Source organism: Aythya ferina (genome assembly GCF_964211825.1).
Source record: "Aythya ferina genome assembly, chromosome: 8".
Lineage (NCBI taxonomy): Eukaryota > Metazoa > Chordata > Aves > Anseriformes > Anatidae > Aythya > Aythya ferina.
In genome coordinates, this window is record NC_140304.1 from 31,760,988 (window position 1) to 31,783,849 (window position 22,862).

General features: G+C 49.0%; 1 protein-coding gene across 1 annotated transcript in view; it reads left to right on the forward strand.

The window, feature by feature from the left end:
* The first annotated feature begins 11,856 nt into the window (after positions 1-11,856).
* The window catches only part of PDE4B (phosphodiesterase 4B), a 180,882-nt gene continuing 169,876 nt past the window's right edge, over positions 11,857-22,862 (forward strand). The window contains exon 1 of the mRNA XM_084527677.1: positions 11,857-11,988. The gene's annotated coding sequence lies outside the window, so the exon portion shown is untranslated. The remainder of the gene's footprint in view (positions 11,989-22,862) is intronic.

The window sequence follows — 22,862 nt, forward strand, 5'->3', positions numbered from 1 at the left end:
TACAAGGGGAAAATTTTCAGACTTTCTTTTTTTGCAGTTTGCCATGACCGGACCTTGGAGATGACAGAGCTGCTGTATGGTACGGGATGATTTTGTCAGGAGGCTCCCAGATGGAGGTGCCACCAGCCTGCAGCTGGTCCCAGGCAGGGACAAGGCTCACGCCTGGCTGGGGGTGGCTTCATCCTGAACACGAATCTTTGGTGATGGAGCTGCAGCATTCCCTGTGCTCTCTGCTGCTCCCATCCTCAGTCATTTATCACCTGGATTTGGGTGAAAGGACCAAATCCCTCCCTCTGCATCCGCTGCTGCTGGGCTCTGCCAGCGCGGGGCTCTGCCCTGGGGCCCTGCTTTAACCTGGGCGGATGGATGGGGCCAGGGAGATGGGGCAGGAGGAGACACGACAGAGCATTTTATGCGTTTATCTGTACAAAGAAAGCAGGGAGGTGCTGGGGGAGGACCGGAGCACCCGGCCAGGCCCCAGCTGCCCCCAGCACCCCAGCAGCGCTCCGCTAGGCCTCGGTGCGGGGAGGCCATGGTGGAGGGCCCGAGAGGCTGAGAGCGAACAAAATATCCCTGCCCTGGAGGAACCTGTCGTCTATGAGCATTATCTGGTGGTGAATCACGGCTGCTGTTATAAAAGCGTTCCCTTAATGATTCTGAGCAGTTCTCTGAGGAGGAAAGGGGAGCCTGGGCCCAGGAGCAGCGCAGGCCGGCACGGAGCAGGGGTGCTGTGAGAGCCCTCCCTGCCCCTCGCAGGCACAGGAGGCATTCCCCGGGCTCCCCAAAGCTTCAGAGAAACCTTCCTGCGGGTCTTAGCTTTAAAAATACAGAGCTGAACAGTATGTGCTGCAAATAGTTACCCAGACTGTGCTTTTGCTGAGGATATTCCACTTAGAGATTCCTACTGCAGAACACCTAATGGAAATGCAGATTTCTACTGCGTGTCCCATTCCTCCGTCCTTCCTTCTGCTGGGAAAGCAACAGGAGGTAATTTTGTCCAGGCTGGAATGAAATCTAAAGGTCCTGATGTGATAAAGCACCGAGTTCCCTGCTTGACCTGGTGCCTGCTTGGTTTTGGCAGGTGTCATTTTGTTCAGTAATTATCCTAAATAATAAAAAAAAGGGAATTGTCTGTGTGAGACTCTAATTAATTACGACCCATCAGGAGCTTCTTATGCAAGAGCTGTCATCAGCAAAGCAGGGAGAGGCACTGAGAAACTCTCACTAGAAAATCTGAAAATCAGCCTCGATGGCTTATGAAAGAATGCGGTGCCCCGCTGCTAGGGAATGAATGGAAAAGCAAATGGTGGAGGCAGGCAGAGAAAGGGAGATCCTGGGGGGCTCTTAATGCTGATGAGAAGCCCGGCCAGCGAGGTCTCTGGGCTGTGCTGAGGCTGCCTGTGGTCGAGGTGCCAGCAGCGCACACCCCTGCTTGTACTGCAGCCATAAACAGAGTGCCCTGTCTGGCCTTTCACCACCCGCAATGCATGGTGCTTCTTTGCACAGTCACGGACGGGTCATTTCCGAATGCAAACTGAGCTCATTTCACTTGAAAAACGTTTTTTAAAACATCCATTGATGTCTTTAGACCCGAGCAGAGCATTAAGGGCAGATACCAAACACAAAACTTTCTGCTGCTGCTTTTACACAGCTCCCACTTAGCAGAGAAACTCATTTCAATATTGAAACCAGCGGCTTGTCAGCGACGTCGCTTCGTGAAGAAGAATGGATGTGATGGGGGAGCCAAGGAACAGACTCGCTGTTAGTTCTCCCAAATCAGAGCTGGCAAGGCAGTGCTGGGAGCCGCACGCATAGGTGGGCAGGAGACACGGCACGGGCTGGGGCTTGTGGTGGAAAGACACACGCCGTGACTTACTTCAAGCTTCAAAAGATGATTGAAGATCTGGGCCAGAAGAGCCTGGCAATGAAATAATTATTTAGTTTTCAGCCCAGCTAATGTCAGGAGCGAGGTGCAGAGACCTGAGGCTGTTTTGCCAGAACAGCTTGCCACCCCTCTGCCCCCAGCCACGCGGTGATGAAAACCCCTTTCCTAAAGCAAAAGGTCTCAGGTACAGATTTATGGCTGCAGAGATATCGTTTCCTACGGCTGTATCTGAGGGATGTGTGCTGAGTTTGTTTTTGTTTTCACTTCACAGGATTTTGGAATGCACCCTGAACATGTATGCCACATTTTATTTGCTGCTCGTCTCGTAAACATGGGTCCCTTTTGCACTTTTTTTCTGATCAGTTAGATATGAAAAGAGATGGTGAATTAGGAGCCCTATCCTTATCTCTCCGCGATGACTAACATCCAATTTCCTGTCTGGGGTTTCAATAGATTGCTCTCTAAACCGCATGGAGCTATCTAGCTGCAGCAGCCACTCCTACGTTGTTGCATTAGCAAGGGTAAAACTGCACGAGCGTTTGCAGAGATCTAAATTCAGCACATCTGAAGCTCTATTTCGAGGTGAGCGCTGCGTTGTGGCCCCCTCACAGTGCTGTCCAGAGCCATTAAGCGGTGACGGGGCCCAGAAACACAGCCAGGCTGGGGTCAGGGGCTGAGGCAAATGGGAAGAGCCCACTGCTAGCGAGAAACGAGCTCTTTAAAGCTTGCCTAGCTGTAACGAGCAAAGGGAGGAGAAATTCTGCTTCGGCGACGGTGCTGACAGCATTGGGAAGAACAGATTCCTGCCCCGCACTTTCCCAGCTGCCCACGCACCCCGCGCATCCATCACTGAAGCCTCCACCCTGCTGGTGCCATCCCCGGCAGACACCAGCCAGCTGCCCGCGTGCTCGGCGCTCCTCTCGGCGACTGCTGAATCCAAGGGAAAGCGCAGGGGGCTTCAGAGAGCAAACACTGCTGCTGCCGTCACGTGCGGGAGCAAAACAAACCCTCAGCGCTGAGCGCAACACGCGCCACCCAGCTCACGGCCTCGGCCGGCACGGCAGCCCCTACCTGCTGCTGAGCTGCCAGGGGTAGGGTTTGTGCTCCTTGCTCTGAGAGCTGATGTTTAATTGGTCTTGTTTTCGTCTACCTCGTTTGTGTTGGATCAGTTATCGTCAGGCTAAATCAGAGAAGGTTTTGGTTTTCTTTTTTAATTTGCTCTTTTTTTTTTTTTTTTTTTCTTTGTAGTGCAGTGCATGAAGGATGGAGGGACTTTTCTTGCTTCAGTGGGGGATCTTTTGTCACTCCAAAAAAAAATATCAAAAAATAAAATCACGGGATTGGGGTCTAAAGTCTAAATGGGTAGTGCATGGGCTTATTTTTAGAGAGCTGAAGTTAGTTAGCTGTCTAGTAAATTATTTTGCAAAACTGTTGCTGTGAGTGCAGCTGTACCCTGCCTGAATTAGGCGCACTTTTTGGAGGTGCTTTTCTAAATCTTAGCAGTAAAAAAATCGAGATGCAGATGAGAAAGCCAGATAAGACCTTACCTTTGTAACCCTCCTGACAGGCAGGAAAATCACTTTGCTGGGCGTTTATCAGATTGAAGCTGCAGGTTGTGTGTCTGCCTGCTCCTGCACGGGGTCCCAGGCAGAGCAGGTGCAGGGCAGGTAACAGCAAACTCCTGTGACTGGCTCGGGCCCTGTTTATGGCATTTAAAGACCCAGAAGAGGAAAAAACAATTCTGGCTCCAGTCATCAAAAGGCACAATTCCTAGGGAGAGCAGCAATATGTCAGCAGCCAAGAGAGCGACTGGAGAGAGGGCTCAGCAGCACGGGAGTGGTGGCAGCCGGCACAAAGGGCTGCGTGCATCCTGCTGCTGGATTTATCTCTTTCAGGAAAAACACTGCAAAATTTGCTACAAATCGAATTGTGGCCCTTAACGGGCAACTTGGAGCCACCTGTTCTTCAGGGCTGATGAAAACACAATGAGAGCTGGAGGTATGACATGGTGGGGACCTCTCCACTGGACACCTCATGGACTTCTGTGATGAAAGGCATCGCCGGCCCGGTCACAGACATCACTCTAGGCTCACGCTTGCAGAGCAAGACCTGGAAAAGGAAGCCAAAGCCTGCAGAAGAGGTGTTGGTTTCAGTACCCGTGGCAGTGTGAGAGATGGGCTGATATTGCTGTACGTGCCTCGTGCAGCTGATAGAGAGACGGTGATGTGGCTGCTGTCATCGGGAGCAAAGAAAGAGCTCTGCAAGGCGAGGGAAGGTGTAAATCCCTTCCTGGCAATAAGTCCATGGAATAAATGATCCAAGACCACAAATTCCATTGCAGGGCAGTGAGACAACCTGGCAGGGTGCTGAGGGCACTCTCAGGTCTGTACGGCCCCTGCCCAAGCCTTCCCTGCAGCCCCATCGCCCTGCTGGTCCCAGCATGAGCATGGCTGACCTCAGGACGGAGGCTTGGGAATGTGCCTGGAGGAATGGCAAAGGCAATAGGGGCCTCAGTGGAACAGATCAGGCCTAAATCTGACAAAATGTGATAGCCAATTTATTTATTTATTTACTTGAGATCCCTCAAAGTGCTTTCTCCTAGGCAGCCGTCAGGAAACGGCACGCAGAACAGATGATCTGGATGAATACATACCCAGTTTGGGTGGGTGATTTTGCAAACACCGTGCCAGAAAAAATACTGCGTGAACAGAATCGTAAAATAACCGAGGCTGGAGGGGCCCCTGGGAGCTCCCTGCTCGCAGCAGGGCAGGGAGAGCAGGCTCCTCGCTGCGTGCCCGCCGGGGTTTTGAGAGCTGGGCAAGGGAACGGTGCAGCTGGCAAAACCATGCTGTGCTGTGGAAAATGGGTTGTGCAAGGAGTGTCCTTTGGGACTGCATCAGTTGGTGTGGGGAAAGCACGGCCCATTGAACGACTGGGGTGGAATTTTATCGAGATTTGTGGTTGTAACAGGTATCTGCTAAGGATAAAAGATCTTAGCCTGTGTTTTATAGTAGGGTGGGCCCTCTGATATCAGTTTCAAAGTAAATCCGTTCTCCTCTTCCATGTGAAATATGGTTTACTTACATTAAGTGGCTGGAATACAGACACTTTGCAAAATCAACCATTTTCCAATGGAAGAAGAATGCTAGCTTTAATATCAGGGCTTCATTTCTTGTCCTGCTTGTGATCAGATCAGTTTATTAGAGGGATCTTTAGCTGGTTCCTCTGTAAAATACAGGGGCCTTCCAGCCTTGTCTCTTATGCAAGACGAGCTGAAAAATACTGTTGGTGGCTATTTTTTTTCACAGAATTCCTCCACATCTACCCAACAGAGCAGCCCGCCCTCCCCCAGTTTCACAAACTGGGCTGGGTTTGGGCTGCCAGCCAGGGAGCCCTCGCCGGGAGGATTAATGTCCAGCAGCAGGTTCCTGCTGCCGGCTGTCACCCCGACCATCGCCCAGCACTTTTCACTTTGACCCTCTCAGGGATTTAGGTTTTCTGTAGGGCTGGGCCGAATGAATCAGCTCTCGGTGCCTGCCAGCCCTGCCAGCGAACACTGGGAGGCTGAGGGGGAGGAAGAGGAGCGAAGTGCTCGAAGTGCTCGTACGCAGCAGTGTAAACAAGGAAGGCTGCGGAAAAGCTGCAGAACGCTGGATAAATGGCATCCTTTCTATTTCCTTGCTAAATACTCTGCCCGAAGGAAACAGTCTCGTCCTGTCCTCCCTGGTGAAATCAATACCGATCCTTCGGGGGCAGTGGCGCCTTTTGGTCCTATCACGAAAGCAGCTGCTGAACCTTGATGTGAATGAATGGGAACGTCCAGCATTTCTGGGGCACAAAGGCAACAAGGCATAAAATCATCCACCTTCCTGCTGGTGTCTTTTTCTGCTTTGTTATGTGTGATTTACACAGCATCCAGCTCTCCCCAGCTAATGTCTACGATGCCCCAAGGCTATGAATTCCCCCGGTGCCCAACCTCCCTTGTAGAGCCTGGTCTATAGAGGCTGTAACATTACATTGGCAGTGAGGACCAAATTTTACAGTCAGATTTCCTTCAGAAGGAGAGGTCACCAGTGGAATTACCCTCGCTGGCCTTAGATTAGGACAAAACCTTTCGTGCCACCCCTGGCCCATGTCCCTACCTAGCATCCTGAGTGCTGGGAGCTACACGTGCAGCAATGCTGCCTGATAAATGAGGGCTCCTCGTGGCTGCACCCTGACCTCAGCTTTGCTTTAGGGCTGCAGAGAAACCAGGCTCTGTTTAGGAGCTGCACTGCATGTTAGAAGACTTTTAAATTAATAAAATGAGCTTCAGAGGTTTAGTAAGCTGCTGCTGTTTTTCATAAGAAAACCTAGGTGATCTGTTCCTACAGCAGGCGGTGTGCCGGGTGGTGGGGCTGCCTGAATTTAGACCTGCCTGCCCTGGGAATCGGGAATCAGGCTCAGCCTGTCTTCTCTCAGCTCTTGGAAGCAAAAGCAGCAACTCTGCCGGTATTAAACGTGGAGGGTAGGTTTCACTGCCTCATCTCAGGATCACAGCAGCCATCACAGCCCATCCTATTCCCCTGTGTTTGGTATGTGAGAGCTTCCTCAGCTATTTCAGCTGCAGTGGAAGGGCAGAGATGGGAGCACAAACACTCATTAATTGTGCCCAACGAATTAATTCACTGGTCTCTTACTGAGTTCAGTGCATTTGTTTCCTCCCCCTATTTCCATGCTGCCCTATAAATCTCCCACCTGTCTGCAGCCTCCCATCACTTCTCACCTTATTTCCCCTGCTGGTACCAAGGCCTTTAGGGGAGAGAGGAGATGACAAGGCCACGTTGGTTGCAGCAGAGGGTGAGGCACTGGGCGCCTTCTCCATGTGCTGCTGGCAGTAGCAAGACATCTCCCGGTCATCTTTTTGGTGAGAAGAGGAACTCTGGAGGGATCACAGAAAGTCTTGCAAAGGAAAAGGATGGGAAGCACCTCCTCAGTGGCAGTTCTGGGATGGTGGAGGGCACAGGAGCCACGGGAACTGAGAAACCTTTCTGCCAGCGGTGTCCTTCGTGGTGCGACGCCAGCTAACCAAGCAGCACAGCACGGCTGGGGGAGGGAAGTAATTTCACCTTAGAGACAGGAAAATTTTCCTTTTTTCTTTTTGGCAGTGAAGTAAGGGCTGTGTTCCCCTTATTTTTAGCATTGCTAATACCAGCCGTCCTCATTCAAAAACACATTTGCTTTTACTCCCTCTCTATTTTAATAGGAAACATATCTTCTTTTTACTGTTTTGACAATACCTCGCTGAAGCCATTTATTCTATTCTATACAAGCTCTCCCACCACATTTATCGCCAAGGTATCTGAGTGCATTAAGCAAAATGACTAGCATCTGCCAGCTTATTTTTTATCTCTCTTAGTCTCTTCAGAGGAAAAAAAAATATGGATGCAACAGCGTGGCCTATTTTGGTAGGTGGGATTTTTCCCATCCTCTTTTGCATATACATTGCCCTATTTTGTTGTTGTTGTTGTAGAGAAAGCAAAGCTTAAGAGATGTACACTTCTCATGGAGCAGTAAGTGGTGATATTTAATGGCACTTACGCCTTGTTTCATTGCATATCCTGGGATTTGGTCCTGTGACAGCTCTACCTGCTGACCACAGAGCCGTAGCATCCCTCCTCCGGCTGCCAGCCACGATGGTGTCAGTGGTGCCCTTCATCCTGCTGGGTCACCTTCTGGCTACGGTGGGCTCGGAGCACGGAGTGATAGCAAGGTGAGAGCACTGCACTTGGTTTTATGGGCAATTAGAGCTTAGGGTGATTATTGGTGGTGCTGAGGTGGCGTTTGGCAGTGCTGCGAGCTCCCTTTCCACTCACATCAAGGCTGCAGCGTGAGAGGTGATGAAGACATGCCTAATATCGGTCAGGTCATCACACACCAGAATGGGGCCGACGATGAAAAACATTACTCAGACCCCGGTAAGCGAGAGCTCAGTGTCAACAACACATCCAAAATTGCTCACGCTGCTGCCTGAGCCGACCGCTTGCGCGTGGCCTCCACATGGCTGGCACCTGGGGTTTGTCAGCAGACGGCAGGCCACTGACTGGCAGGGTGAGAGGAACACGGTGGAGGAACAAGGCCCATTACTGGGACATAGATGTCCCCCTGCAGACAGCATTCGAAGCCTCTGAGTAATTTCCCTGCCAATTCCTGTGTGGAAGGCAGTGGGATCCCAGGGCCTAAAGCTTTACCGTGAAGCGACTTGAGGGAGAATGAGAACAGATGCCTCCCTCCTACCTCCTGAGGAAGAAATCAGTTCATTGCTGCCATTAAAACTGTTTCGTCTGTATGCCTTGGCCTAAATTTGTGCTGGGCTCTGAGCGTTACCTCAGGGAGAGGCGCTTGTAGGAGGCCTCTGGGCAGCTTCCCCGTGGGCTCGTACAGGAACGGGGGGGGCCTGGCTGTGAACATCACCTGGATAACCTGGTGTGCCCCCAGGAGGGATGAAGATTCAGGATTTGCCTGCCACTGTGTGTGTCTGAAGGTTTGAGACACGTCTGCAGAGCATGGCCAAAGCACTGATCATGTAGTATTAGTCTGCGTAAGTCACACACAATCCTTTCTCTTGGCTGGCAGGGTATCAGTCTTGTGACTTGAGTCACAATATGTGAGCCTTGAGCCTTTTAGGATGTTTAGAGCTTCTCGATAATGAAATATTTGTGTTCAGGAGTGGTATTTGGTGAGTAATGCAGCAGTATAGGACCAGTAAAGCTCGCAGCTTTCAACATTCAGCTGCAGTGCAGATTATGAGCTCTCAGGGTCGGTGGAATATCTCAATGCCACAGACGACTCCTTGAAGTAGGCTTGGCAGACTCGGGAGAGGAAGATAAGAATAACACAGCCTGCGATATGATCACAGCATGAGCTCTAAGAAATTTCTTAATTTCATCCTCCCAGTATCAGCCTTTGCTATCAGCGTTTGTTTCCGATAGGATGTCAGAAGGCTGGAGATCTGTGAAGAGAGGAGGACCATGGCAGTGATGGCCAGTTCCTCCTCCACTGGGGGAAGCTCTGCCGTCCGCTGGGAGGCCTCACAGCTCAGTCGGAGTTCCCAAAACAGCAACTGGTGGATGGTCTTGTTGCCAGGGAGCTAAAAGGTACTGCATGCTGCCTGGAGGCTGCGGGGGGGCTAAGAGCAAGGTTCTCATTTTCTTGGACTTGTAGTCAAGAAGACAAGGTTTTCTTTTAGGATTAGAGCCATTATATTTGTCCTGTCGTGATATGTACAGTCAGTGCTCGTTTAGTTAAGCAGAACTTAGAGGTGATGTTCCTAAATGTTCCAAACCCAACAATCAAGGACTTAACTCCTTACCAGAAGTGATAGGCACTGAATTCACTAGCCAAAGCTACAGTTATTTCAAGAATTATTAGTTTTCTTCGAGTGCAAACTATATGAAACTCTCAAGGTTGAGATGTATTTTGCAAGGAAGGAAATGTGGGAATCACCTGAACCTAGAACATGGAGATTAAATACAGAATATATGGAAGGGTTGCTGACCTCAACCTCACTGTAGATTTTCACAACATTTATACCCTCACACTCCATAACTTTCATCAGAATTTTTACGTGTGATTCTCTGAACAAGGCAGCATACAGAGGAAAAAAAAAAATCACCTTGCTTCTACTCAGTGCTCCTGTGTGAAGCTAAAAATTTTATTTCAAATGCCAAAAGAAGGGCTAATGTCATCCTTAGCTGTGCAAATAGGAAGCAGGGAGTGAGAGTGGCAATGTAATTTATGGAACTGATAAGACTGTTATCAGAATACTAGAAATAGTTTTGCAGCCCAAATATTGTAAAATGTATTTACAGGTTTTGACAGGCCTAGGAAAAAAAAATAAAATAAAAAGCAAAATATATGTTTGAAGACTGGAGAACATACCATGTATAAGGAATTTGAAGAGCTTGATCTGTTTATTTTACCAGAAAGAGGATTAAGCTGTGGTTTGATTACCATGTTAAATACTGTTAGAGTTTTTGTTCAGCAGGGAAGGGCACAATAAGAAACACTGCTTGAAAGCCGAAGTCAGACAAGCTCACATCGGAGCCTTACGTACATATTTGCTTGTTGTCAGCGAGCAACCAGAGGAACAGGCTACCTGGTGGTGACTTCTCTGGTGTCCTGTCTCCTGACTCAGACTGGGTGGCTGTGGGAAATACGCTTTTCTCAGACACACAGTGCTGAGCGGGAGGAAATGGTGATGGCCTATGAAGTGCAGAAGGTTAGATCAGACCTGCAGAGGCTCACAGCTCCTGCACACAGTGCCACACAGGCTACTTTGGCCACCGTGGCTTTGCACTGGGGTGAATTATCCCCCTGAGAGCTGCCTATTAAAGCAGTACGGCACAAAGTGGTGTTGCTCTGCAGGAACTGGAGGTGGTCACAGAGAGAAATGTCCAGGTGGCTACTCTGTAAGGTGACAGCTCCTGTTTCTGCAGAAACTCAGCTGAGTCCCTCTTGCCCCTACCTCTGATATCCTGCTTTTACGTGAGAACAAAATGTAGCTCATACAAATGAACGTAAGCATCCTGGGTTCCACTTCCAACCAAGAAAGTACATTAGGAAGAGCTCTCCAAGATGAAGTGGTGCAAATCTTTCTTTTTTTTGAGACTGCAGGCTTGATAGGCTAGGAAATGTCAGGAGCGGTATTTTATTGGCAAAGAAAAGGATGAGATGATAAGTGTTAAAGGTGCAAAACGATTTCACAGGAATGTTTTTCAGTTGCTGTAAAATATCTGGCATTACAGCATCGTGTATTCTTGGAGGTTACCTTTCTTCTTCACCCTTGTTTGTGATGTGAGGCAATGGAAGGAATACAGTACATACAAGTCATCGTTTGAGTTATAACTATTATAACCTTACAATCTTTTACATTAATATAGCCTTATTTACATTATTATAGCCTTACAATCTTTTACATTAAACGTACAGAAATAAATTCCACCTTATTCAAGAATGGAAAAAAGTTAAAAATGGAACTTTTACTGGTCATTAGTAATATATACTCTGCATGCTAAAAAGCTTCCTAAATGTGTTTTGTGGAAATCCAGAAAGCAGTTGCTAACTTTTCATTTTACCACAGCATAACTAAATTGCTATAGGGGAATTTTTTTTTTTTCTTCCCTTTATGAGTGTGGTACAAAACTTTCATTCAACATTGTTTTCTTCCCCTGCATCGCATAAAGCCTGGTTTATCGAGATCTGGTCTGGTCTGCACTGAATCTCTGGGATGCTCAGCTAGGGGGATAGCACTTCAGCAAGAACCACAACACAGCGGCTTTCTGTTCAGCCTGCAGACACTGTAGTCATTAATCACTGAAATCAAGGCTCCGTGTCATCTACAAGTAGTGAATTTAACTTGCAATCCACAGGGGCTTACAATGGCTACATTTTATTTTTTGGGTTCTGGCGTTCTGGGGCTCCTTGAAAGGAGCTGCTCCTTTCAAGCCTTTTCAACGTTGCTCCCCAACTGCGGGGGGAAGCAAATCACTCTTTTAAACCCTAAATCAGCCACATCAGGAGATCGCCCGGCCTTTGATAAGCACCTCGCAGAGCCAAAGAGCTCCCAGCGACTCCTAACATCCCCCCTCAGAGCTCTCCGTGCTGCGGGGCAGCCCCCCCATGAGGGACACAGCTCCCGCATCGCCTCGGGCCGGCCACCGAGCTCCGGGGAAGGCAGCACCAGGCCTTGCAGCACCCCTCCGGTACCACCGAGGAGGAGGAGAGGAGAGGAGAGCCCCGGCCTCGGCGTGAGGGCTCCGGAGCTGCCCGGGGGCCGGCAGCGCCTCCCCGGCCCCGCTCCTCACGGGCGGCGCTCGCCCCTCCCGCCGCCTGCCGGGGCTGAGGCGAGCCCGCCCCGCGGCCGCGGGGGAAGGAGCCGCTGCCTGCCGGCAGAGAGGGGGAAAGGAGGGGAAAACGGAGCGGAGCTGGCTCCGGTAAGCAGCCTCCGCTGCCATTACCGGCGCTGAGGAGCCGCGGAGCCCCGGAGGAGCCGCGGTGGGCTGAGGGCGAGCCCAGCCCCGCGGCGAGCCGGGCTCAGCCCCGCGGCCACGACGCCGGTGGAGGTGAGCGGCCCCCGGGGATGGGGGGCTCGGGGATGGGGACCCCCGGGCTGGAGGGGGACCGAGGGGGATCGGGGGGGACCGGGGGTGGTGGGGACGGGGGCTGGGGGCACCTTGGGGGCTGCCCTCCGCCGGCCGTAGTCGCTGGTGGGTCGGTGGGGGTGCTTTGGGTAAGTTTGGTGGCGTGGAGTCGCCCGGCGTTGGGAACTGGTAGTCTATATTTATATATATATTAATTATTTATTTATTTAAGGAGGGGAAAAACGTGTTTTATTTCATGTTTTCGTGGCCAGCCTGCTGCCGGAATCGCTTCGTTGCGGGAGCTGCGGAGGGAAGAAGCGGGGTGCCAGGGCTGGGTGCCTCACGCCGCCCTCGTGCCCCCGAGGCCGGGGAGCGGGGCTGCGTGTGGAGGGACCCCACGGCCCCTTTTTACAGCTCAGGGCTCCCCACTTTGATTTCTCCACAGCGTTTTCTCTTCCAGGCTTTGCTGCCACGCACCGCGTTGGCTGGCGGCTGGTTGGAGTGGATTTGGGTGCCTGGTTCTCTCCATCCCGCAGTTCGGTGCCCAGAGGTTTGGGAAGTTTGGTGCTTGCCCAGGGCAGGGCCCCGCAGCCCCAGCAGTGCCCTTTCTGCTCCTGCCCGAGGGTGAGGGTTGGAAATAGGCCCCCAGAGGCTCCAGCTCCTTACCAGGGTATCCCCAGCGGCCACCGGTGCTGAGGAGAGAAGTCCTGGTAGATTTCTGTCTTCTCTGAGCAGCACAACGCGTACCGTGGCTGGTCTTTTTTCCCCTGTGAAACTCAGATATCCAGAGGAAGCGACGGTGAATAAGCCGAATAATTGCATTTGCAGGTTTTAAATCCAGCGACCCAGAGAAGTTCTTCCACGGCTTTGAGCGAGGGCCTTGTTTGCTGCGTCCCTCGCCATCAGCTGCAGAGGTGGTGGCCGGATTGTAAACAAATCTCTGATTTATAACTCATCCAGACCTAAGCTCTTTAGTGCAAAGAGGGCTTTCCTCGTACGCTATTAAGTATACTGGCTGCATATAGCAGATTATTCATGGTAATTGCCTGTCTGTTTCTCGTGTCATCTGATCTGCCTCAGTGTGTTGCCACCTGCCTGCTCAGGTACGCCAGGCTACATCTGTACCTTGTTTTATTCCCGTCCTTGGACATCTTGGATTCCGGTAAACCATTTTAATATAATGTTTAAATTTGAGACTGAACTGAAATACAAGATTCAGCCTCGCTTGGCTGCTGCTTCCAAAAACATGCTGAGGTTGAACTTGCACCCAGGTGCAAGGTTCAGGCTAGGACTGCAGTGTCACGGACGTAGGAAGTGGACCAAATCCTGGTCCCGTGCTGTTCTGGACCCTTTTCTCACTTTCTGGTAGTAAATAGGGTGCTGCAAATACATTCCGTTCTCTTTTAGGTGCTAACTTTGCCTTTGTGCCAGCTCCTCCTCTTGCCCAGCACTGGCAGCATTGTGCCCCAGCCCTTCCTGTTCCTCCCCAGCCACCTCGGTGCTTCCCAAAAACTTGGAACTCGCACGTGGGCCTCTCCTTCTTCAGTATTCAAATCCTTACTGAAGAGCCTTACGTATCTGTCAGGAAGCTTATAACAGATAAGCTGACTAATCGTCTCTGTGAACAGTAGTCTTATTTAAAAGTCGTTACAATCAACTACCTTCCATATTTAAGATGGGTAACCCGGGTGGAATCATCAAATCCTTCCTAAACTGGCAATTTTTGGTAACTTGGCCAGTTGGGATGACTCGTTTTACCCACACAAAGCTGCCTCGGAGTTACCCACACAGCACAAGCTATCGCTACGGCTCCTCTGGGTTCTTTGTAATAGGACAGCGTATATTTATTATTCCTGTACAGTTATTAGCAGGAAGAAATCAAGTCTAGCTGATGTGCTCTGCAGTGCATCTGGTTCTGGGCGTTGTGGAGAAAATGTGCTTGGCAGCTGTGCTGCTTGGAAGTGCCCTCAGCATTGCCGTGGCCCCTTTTAATGCCACTTCCCTAATTTTGTGCTCCTTTACAGAGCAGGCAGTTAGCAGCCAGCATGCAGAAAGGAGCGCTCTCAGAACTTTCTTCAACTTCTGTTGGGTAATGCGAAACTTGCCGTGCTCGCACAGCACGAGCGGGGTTTATTGCACTGCTGGCACCGCTTGTGCGGTGTGTAATGGGCTCGTGGTGTCAGGCTTAAGGGAAATATACAGCACAGGCGTGGTAGTTCTTGTGCACCGAGGGAAAGAGTGACAAAATGGTGTGGAGAGACACCTTTATTTGTCTAAGTGAAGTGTCTGTAGTGCAGGAAATAAAGCATGCAGGTCTTCACACTGGCTACATCAGTAAATGAAACTGTATAATTATGACAGCGGGATAAATATAGCCTCAGCAGATGGGGAAAAAAACTATTGGAAAGGCATGGAACTGACGACATGAAAGAACTCCCCTGAACTGGGAGGCTATTGCAAACAAATGTGTGTCTGCATGTATTAAATATTGCTTCTAAGGCAAAAGGATATTAATCTGATGTTATTACTCATGCTCGTTTTTTTTTTTCTTTCTGCATTTCTCCCAGTTTAGAGAATTAAAATAATTTGTCAGCTTCACTTTCAGATTCTTGCTGCTGTAATGTTTTGGTTCCAGGCAGTGCAGAGGAATGGTTGTGTAGCTGGTTTAGGTAACATATTTTAATTGAGCTCCTTAATTATGAAAATATTTTCCAGCTCTAAAAGCTTGTTTAAAAAAAAAAAAAAGAAAAAAGGGATTAAATTGATAGTATCACTCTGCTGGCTAAAAATATGCATGAAAGGCCTGCTTCTCGTTTCTCTTGGAGCTGTTCTGTGGCTGTGCAGTCCCACCGGTTCTGTTCGTCTGCAAGCCCTCGGTGCCATCACATCTCAAGATATTTAGGAGTAAATCCCTTGTTGGGGTTAACAGAGTAGGAGGATGGTATAGAGAATGGTTCAGAACCTTTCTCCTGGTAATATACAAGAAAAAGTGGGCATGCGGTGAGATGGGAAAGGTTCAAACTCGTTAATTTTTTTTATGAGATGTGGAATTAGATTGAAGGACTATTTGCCAGAGTGTTCTGGAAGCATGGGACTTGGCCAGATCCAAAATAATTTCTGTAAATCACAGAAGAGTCCAGAAATATGCAAATACTAGAGATGATTTTGGAGCGTTACAAAAGATGTAAACGTCTGGCCTGTGTAGCTGAAGCCAGTCTCTGAGAATTAAGGCCGGGAGGAAACTTTGAGGAGAGCAGCTTATTCAGTGCCTGCCTGCAGTGGAATTTCTTGCGCTTCCTGTTGCAGCATCTGGCGCTGCTGTCAGAGATGGGAAATAGATTAGTGGATCACGATGGATTAGAGCCGTGGCTCTTCAGATGCTTAAAAAGTGTAATTCTGTCAGCGCACGTGTGCGCTCCGAGCTGGGTGTTCTCTCACGCTTGTGCACCAACGATGCACTTTGTCTTAATATTAACTCAGGGGAGGAAGATCCAGCAAAGTCCCACGCAGCTGTCTTTTTCGCCCTCTCCTTTCTATGCGTGGTGGTTGCTGTTGTTTTGTCTGCTTGTTTTTCCCTCCTAGATCCAACAGAGCCCCCGTGGCTAACTCAAACGTCAGCGCCGTTGACTCCCCGGTTGGTTTTTGGTGCACGGGTGAGTCACGGGGTTGTGGCGCTGGTGATTTTGTGGGCTGATGCATCCTGTGCTGCTTCTGCGAGCTCCAACGTGCTCGCAGGAAGGCATGGCTCAAAGCTGGGGTCAGAAAGTCAGACTGTAGGGCTGGGACTGAGGAAACGGGACCGCAGGCGGTGAATTTATCACCAGGCTCCGCAGAGAGAACAGAGAGGACGTGGCCTCACCATCAGAAAGTGGGCTTGGGATGGGCTGTGAGGTAAATGGATGCTCGTGAAGGTTTGGAACTGGGACTTGGTTTCTGTGCTGCTACAGAAGATTTTGGTGGGAAGAATACCTGAGAGTTCAGCACAGCACCGCGTGTAAAGCCACTGGAAAACAGGTGAGATCTGGCACGAGTCGAGGTGTTTTTTTTTTCCTTCTGTGTAGAACTTGTAGAAGTGCTACAGCAACTTGTAGTATGGCTAAAATTGGGGTCCGGGGTTGGCAGGTGGATCATTTCTTTCTGTAGGGACTGGTATCAACAGGGGAAAATGCCTCGGAAGAGGAGTCTTGATGAGATCGTGGTCAAGCCTGCTGATAAGCCCAGCTGTTTGGTCGAGTCTTTTAAAGTTTCTTTTTGTCACGAGACACAAGTTAACTCAGAGGACCTTCTGATTTCAGATTGGTGAGAGCCTCCGTGATTTTTGCAAGAAACCTTACAGCAGTTCTGTTTTCCTCGGGGCCGTAGGTAACTTGATGAAATCCCGGTGTTTCAGTGTATGGCACATTAATTCATGTGTTAAGTGGGTTTCTGATAACAGCAGAGCAACAGGGGCCACCAGGATCCTTTGCAACGCAGCCAGAAGTTGAGGTGGCCGAGCTTTTTGTTTCTTGGGGCGTCCTTAATTCCTTAATGATGTGCAGAAGAGGACAGAAACCCTCCTCCTTGGCTTTGCGTTATGTTGAAGGCCTAGGCTGCATTTCAATGGGAGCACCAGGATACAAACTATTAGATGCCATTTTGGAGAAATACTTCGAATATCATTTGCTGGAATACACTCCAGTTGCAAATAGCTGCCTGTTGAGAGCATTAAACTGACCTGACTTAGCTGCTCAACAGTTGACGTGTACTCGTTTGCTCTCTAATTATTTGCAGCACAGCTGATAATACCCTTCTTTTGACCTGATTATAAGCAGCAGATTTTGCAGGGAACAGTGGCTATTTGTGGCAAAAAGCATGCCTTGCGCCTACCAAGCATTAGCGAGCGGCGGCAGGAGTGGAATGACTGTGGTTAACGCGGGAGAGGTAATAAAAGGCTGGCTAAAAAGGTCACCAGGCAGCAGGGACTAACGCCCTTTTGTAAGAAATGTTTTTAAAACGTGCACCAAGTAGGACGGGGCTGGTTGGTGTGGTGCCTGCAAGGAAAGAACGATTTTGCACGAGACATTCAAAGCGTATGTTGTGAAACAAGTACTGAGTGGAGGCTCTGTTCTGCCAGTAAAGAAGTGGTAAGAGCGGCGAGGAAGGAGAGAGGTCACCTAAAGCAACTCCAGGCAAACAATGTGGTCTTGAAGACTGCTGATGCCATCGGGTAACTGTGTAAGTCACCTCTCAGAGATGACATTTAGGAGGTCAGGGGATGCTGAACGTTTCTCCGAAGCCACAGCGCAACATGCCCTGTTGGCAATAATCTGCTGGCGTGGTTACGTGGTTTGTGCAGACAGAGATAGCGTGAAGGAGCTGCAAAGGAGTGAGAGCTCAGCGCCAGGATTTCCTCCTCGGTATTCTTTTAAGTGTTTTTCCTTTGTAGCAGTGTTTGTAAACTTGTAAACAAGAAATTGACCCTTTTCTTTGCTAGAATAAATAACCGTGCTGCTTTCATTTTTGTTTTTGCCTGGGGTTCCAGGTGAACTCAGGTGCCAGACAGACGGAAGAAGCAATGTTTCTTCTGGAAACTAACCCAGATAATGAGGCTGGCTGCAGCATGCTGGGGTCTGGGAGCTGCTGGAGCTGCAGAGTTTTCTCACTGGCATACAGGATCTGTTTGGGGACGGAAACCCTGAAAAGCTCAGAAAAAGGAGAGAAATCTCACTTGATGCGGAGAACCTGCTCTAGTTATATTGGTGCTTAGCAAAGTTCAATATCTGAGTCATGCAGATTGATGTGGGCTCAGTGCTCTCTGCCTGCTTGGTGGCCACCCAGTGAAAAATGGTCTCAGAGCATCGGCTGATGTAACGGCACTGTAGTCAGATTGAAAAGTAAGTTCTTGCAATTGATTTTTGTTTCATTCATGCTTTTGTAACTCGGTAATTGCTCGAGGAAGCAATAGGCTGTGTACCTCTTCAATAGAGAGTACCAGAAGAACCTTCTGAAGTTGCCAGAGCACTTGTTAAATGTGAAAGATAAATTGGGAACGGAGCTCCTTGCAGCAGGGACGCGTTCGAGAGTGCTTATAAATAGTGAAAACAGGAACTTCGGGAAGAGGGGAATCTGAAATGATTAATCCCTGGTAGTAACCATTTCTCAAACTACAAGCCCAAATAAGAAACAGAAAATGATCCAACCTCACAAGAGCTCTTGAGAAGAAAATAAGTATAAAACATATGGAAACCTTCAGGGTGAAGCTGCTCTGTTTGATGGGATTCTGTTCAAAGAAAATCATATCCTCCTGATGCACGCTGTGCTCAGGAATACTAATCATAAATCTCATGCTGCCTGTGTGTGGTGCAAGATCTAAACCCACTGTTACCTATTTTGGTCTTTCCACTTGAGGAAAAGGCATCCGCACGTCGCATTTGCAGTCACTGGAGGCATCAGCTGGGAAAATTGTCACAGAACGAGCACAAGATCCCCCATTTCTCATCTGAGCATGGCTAGTGGCGTTGTGGTTCACAGCAACGCTAACTATTCTGGGATGGGAGGCAAAGAACATCGAGAACCAGGATGGGAAGTGTTATTTTGTCAGGTTTGATTCCAGAAGCGCTTCTCTTCTCGCAGAAGAAGCCTCTCTGGGTATTTAGGGTCTATCTTTTAGGATCCTCAAGGAAGAGCTGGAAGCTTGTTCCAGCATTGCCATCCTTGAAAGCCCTGGATGCTCTCCAGAGAGTTTTGGTTGGGAGGAACAGTGCAAAGAGAGGATGAGGTGTAGCAGCATCCTGCCTGCTAACCCCAAGGTTTGGAAGAAGGATTCTTGCTTGAAACAGCCCCAGAAGAGGTCCATTGTCAAAAAGCCTGGGCAAGTGGTCTACTGCTATAATGATAATTAATATTCTGCCATGATAGTTTTTAGGATTCCCTTCCCCACTTCCTTTCCCCAGGCATACAGGGTTGGAAGTGAATGTGCCCGTTTCATTTCCTCTGTCTCAATTTCGTACTAAAACCCCTTCAGAAATCCCTGTTATAAATCTTTGTCACCGCTGCACTTTGCTAATGAATTAGGTACATACGCAGCCTGCGGACCTCTGGATGAAGGCCATTAACTTGAAATATGCGGAATAATTAGCCTGGCACTTCTACAAAACGCTGATCTTCTTTTTCCATCCTGGGCTTTACATCTGCTTTCAGCCTCTGCATAATGTTTTGGTGTCCTGAAATCCCCTGCCTGTACCGGTACAGATCTGACGTGATGCCTGCTGTCTGAGTAATGCTTCCCCTGCCCGTAGGTGAGTGGGCCCCTGTGCATTTTCACGTTTTTCATTAGTTTTCATTCATTTCCGTAATTTTTGGAGGAGCTGCAAGACTATTAATTTTTTTCAGGCAGCCTGTGGGTCACTGGTGGATCAATTCGGATATAAATTGAACACTTTAAATGCCTTTTCTCAGAAAGGCAAGAAGGAAGCAGTGTTCAAATCAAATCGAGCAGAACTATAAAAAGAAATACTTGTTTACCTATTGCTTGGTGTATTTCTGGATCCTATTGGCAAATTCACAGGAAAACAGACGTTTATTAAGAAGGAAAAATAATCAGGTCACAGATAAATACACAAGCAGACAGCTAACTGGAAGGAGGTGGAAAGATGCATTGCTTTAGCATCTTTCCTTGTTTTTTAATTGTTCAGTAAAAGTGTAAGAAATATTTGGTACGAGTACTGGTCTACGTGTGTGCAGGTACAGGTCTGGTACTGTTCTGATGCAGGACTCGTGCCGCGTTGCCTGGCTGGAATGGAAATTAATTCCCCACTTCAGTTACACGTAATGGAAGTTGGGAAGCACCAGCTAAGCAAAAGATACGTTTTTTCTTTAGACTAATGTAAAAATAATAAGCTTTGTGATAAAAAAAAAATGGTAGCTTACTCCTAAGCAAGCTCCTGTTGACTTTGTGCCCATCAGTAAAAATCTTTGGCAGATTTTGCTAAGTTCAATATTGCTTCTCCTTTGTGGTGGGAGCTGTTAGTGCTGTGGGGTTTGCTGGTTGTCCCCGTTACCAGGAGGAATTGAATTGCTGGAATTCACCGCGCAGTTTTGTGAGCTACGTTTCTGTATTTATGAAGCAAGGAACAAGCAGAAGGCATCTTCCAGACAACTCTCTGTGGAATGGATCAGCTCCACGGCCCTCCTCACCCGCACAAACACATTCTCCTTTCCTCCTTCACAGCAGGTAGCAGTTGTGATGGGTCTCCTGCTGCACTCCTCTTTTAGGGCTCTCCTTTCCTGTGCTGGATGCCTCAGAGAGAGCCCCTGCAGCCATACCCCGAGGAAATCTCCCTTCTGCCTTCCCACAATTCGCTGTCTGATGGGGCTGCATCACGGTGCAATCCCTGGAGTGGTTCTTGCTGTAACTTTTTCCATTTTACTCATGGAGATGCCTAATTGCTTCTTTATTTGGGAGGTCTTGTGGCTGCCTAATGGCTCAAAGACCTGTGTGTCCGTAGGCACCAGCGCTCCCTTTCCCGGCTTACGGTGCAGAAACAGAATAGAAATGGTGAACCGAGATGGAAACCTCTAAAGCCACAGTGCTGCTGGCTCCAGGCACGTCTTTGTAAAGTCTGCCTGCAGAGCGGGCTGGGCTTCACCTCTGTTTTTTTGAGGCTCTTTGAAAGAGGTTGGTACCAGGTAAAAAGGCTGGGTTGATACAGCAATAGCCACTCTGCAGCGTCTGAGCATCTCCTGGTTGGGGAACGAGTGGTGTGCCACGAGCTGTTACACCTCGAGTTTCTTCTGTTCAGTACCTTACGGTGCGCTGAGCAGTGCAGGGATCTTCCAGCCTGAAAATTAGTCATGGATTTGGGAAATCTGGCAAAGGGCAGCTGTAGAACCATCCTAAGGCCAGCCTGCTGCTTCTTGGAGACTTGGCAGTCCCCTCCCCAGGACTTCAGGCTAAACACATCTGCAGCTAGTAATTATTCCCACCACTGCTCAGGAGCACAATCCTTTTATTTCTACACTTGTACCAGTTCTCTGTGGTTCTGTAAAACAGATTTTCTTCATGAAACTGAATGCTTTTCAGGCAACCAAACTCATTTGATTTTTCGTTACTGATATCGTGTCTCGGAGCAAGCAAGTTGCAGAAGGATTGATGCCGTGAAACTCAGTCATGTGCATGCACAGCTGCTTCACACTGCTTTCTACTTCAGACATATTCCTTGAGTTTTTTTTTTTAACATGGTTACAATGATAGGTTTTAAAAGGGTACCCGTAGGTGTCTAAGAAGTGTACATTGTAATCAGGGTAATTAAATTCGTAGAAATTAGCAGTTTGACATAAAAAAAAAAAAAATTGCAAGCAGCATAACATTACTTGCCGTGTGTTCTCATATTTGTCATTGGGTGCTTGATTAAAACGTTGTGCATGTCTTTACACTGTAAATATGATCAACCCTTATTATTGTTTCCATGATTTTTTTTTTTTTTAATTTTAGAATTCTAGAGAAGATCTTTTTCCCTGTGGAAAGTCTGTAGGATCCGATCCTCTTTGCTTTTTCTGCAGAGGAGGGTGAAAGGAGTGTTCTCCATATGTCTGTGGGGTTAAAATTATCCTGAATGATGTGTGGCAGTGGCTCTGCAGATAGCTGCAGCTCCGCTCTCCACAGCTCCAAAGGATAAATCTAACCGGGGAGAGGAGCACGGCTGCTTTATTCCCGAGCCGTGCAGGGTTCCCTGCTGGACTCTGTTGTCCCCGTGCTTACGGTCTGGCCCTTTGAAGTAGGACTTTTTTAAAGCAAGCAGTAGATGTTTTCACAACAATGTGGATAAGGTGATTTGTGATCTCCACTCGTTGACTCTCTGGCTGTCTTCCACAACCTCAATCCCTGCGTTTGCTGTGATGCTCCTGAACCTGGGGTTTGCCTCGTGGTTCAGGCGTTCCCTGCCCCTTCCAGCAGCAGAGGCCTGCCCGTCCGTACCCTGAGGCTTCAAAGGTAGCCCTAATAAAACCTTCTGACTGCTGCTTTGCTTGTGCTGGGTAGTTTTGCTTGCCAAGTGCTCAGTTTTTTCTTCTGGGATGTGTTATAGATGCCACTTTGCAGGTTCCACCTGTGCAGTATGTACTACAGAAATACAGCTGAGGGCCTTAAAACGTTCATCACAGGCAGCTAACTTGATCACAGGAAAAAAAGAACATTTCTTCCATCCTGAGTTGTGTACAGAGGGAATAGGAGCATCTCCTTACCTCGCTGGAGGGAGATTTATGGGGGGGCACCTGAGCGTTGGAGTGAGGAAGGTGAGGGCCCCTGAAAGCAGAAGCTCTCACGCCGTGCCTCCTCCGACAGCCCGTGCGAACAGCTGACACTGAACGCAATTAATAACATCAAAAAGAAAATCCATTAAGTTGTTATAGTAACTGGGAGGCTGAGGTTTCAGATGTACGATCCGAGTGACTCAGCCGTGGGGGGAGGCGTGCGGGAGCCCGCGTGTGGCAGCGGCCTGGCCGTGCGCTGCCCGCGTGGCGAGGCCGGGCTCTCAGCCCGGGTGACAGCAGGGGGACGAGTTGATGCCACCCGCTGCGAAAAACCAAGAGGTTTTCCTGTAGGATGTCTGCCTAGCAGTCAGCTCTCGTCTTTGCAGCATCTACACCTGATTTTGTATAGTGATACTTGAAGAAAATGGGCAGAACTCACCCCCAGTCACTGGCTAGGTGGCTCTGAGAGAGCTTCATAATAGGCATGGGGGATGCTGTGGGCTCCTGCCCCACAGCACCTCGTGTCTGGAGGTGCCCAGGGAGGGGATGGCTGCTGGGATCCCAGTTTCCTTCCTGCGAGTTGTTTGGATCTCTCATTGCCCTGTACAGGGGTGATAAGAGTGAGG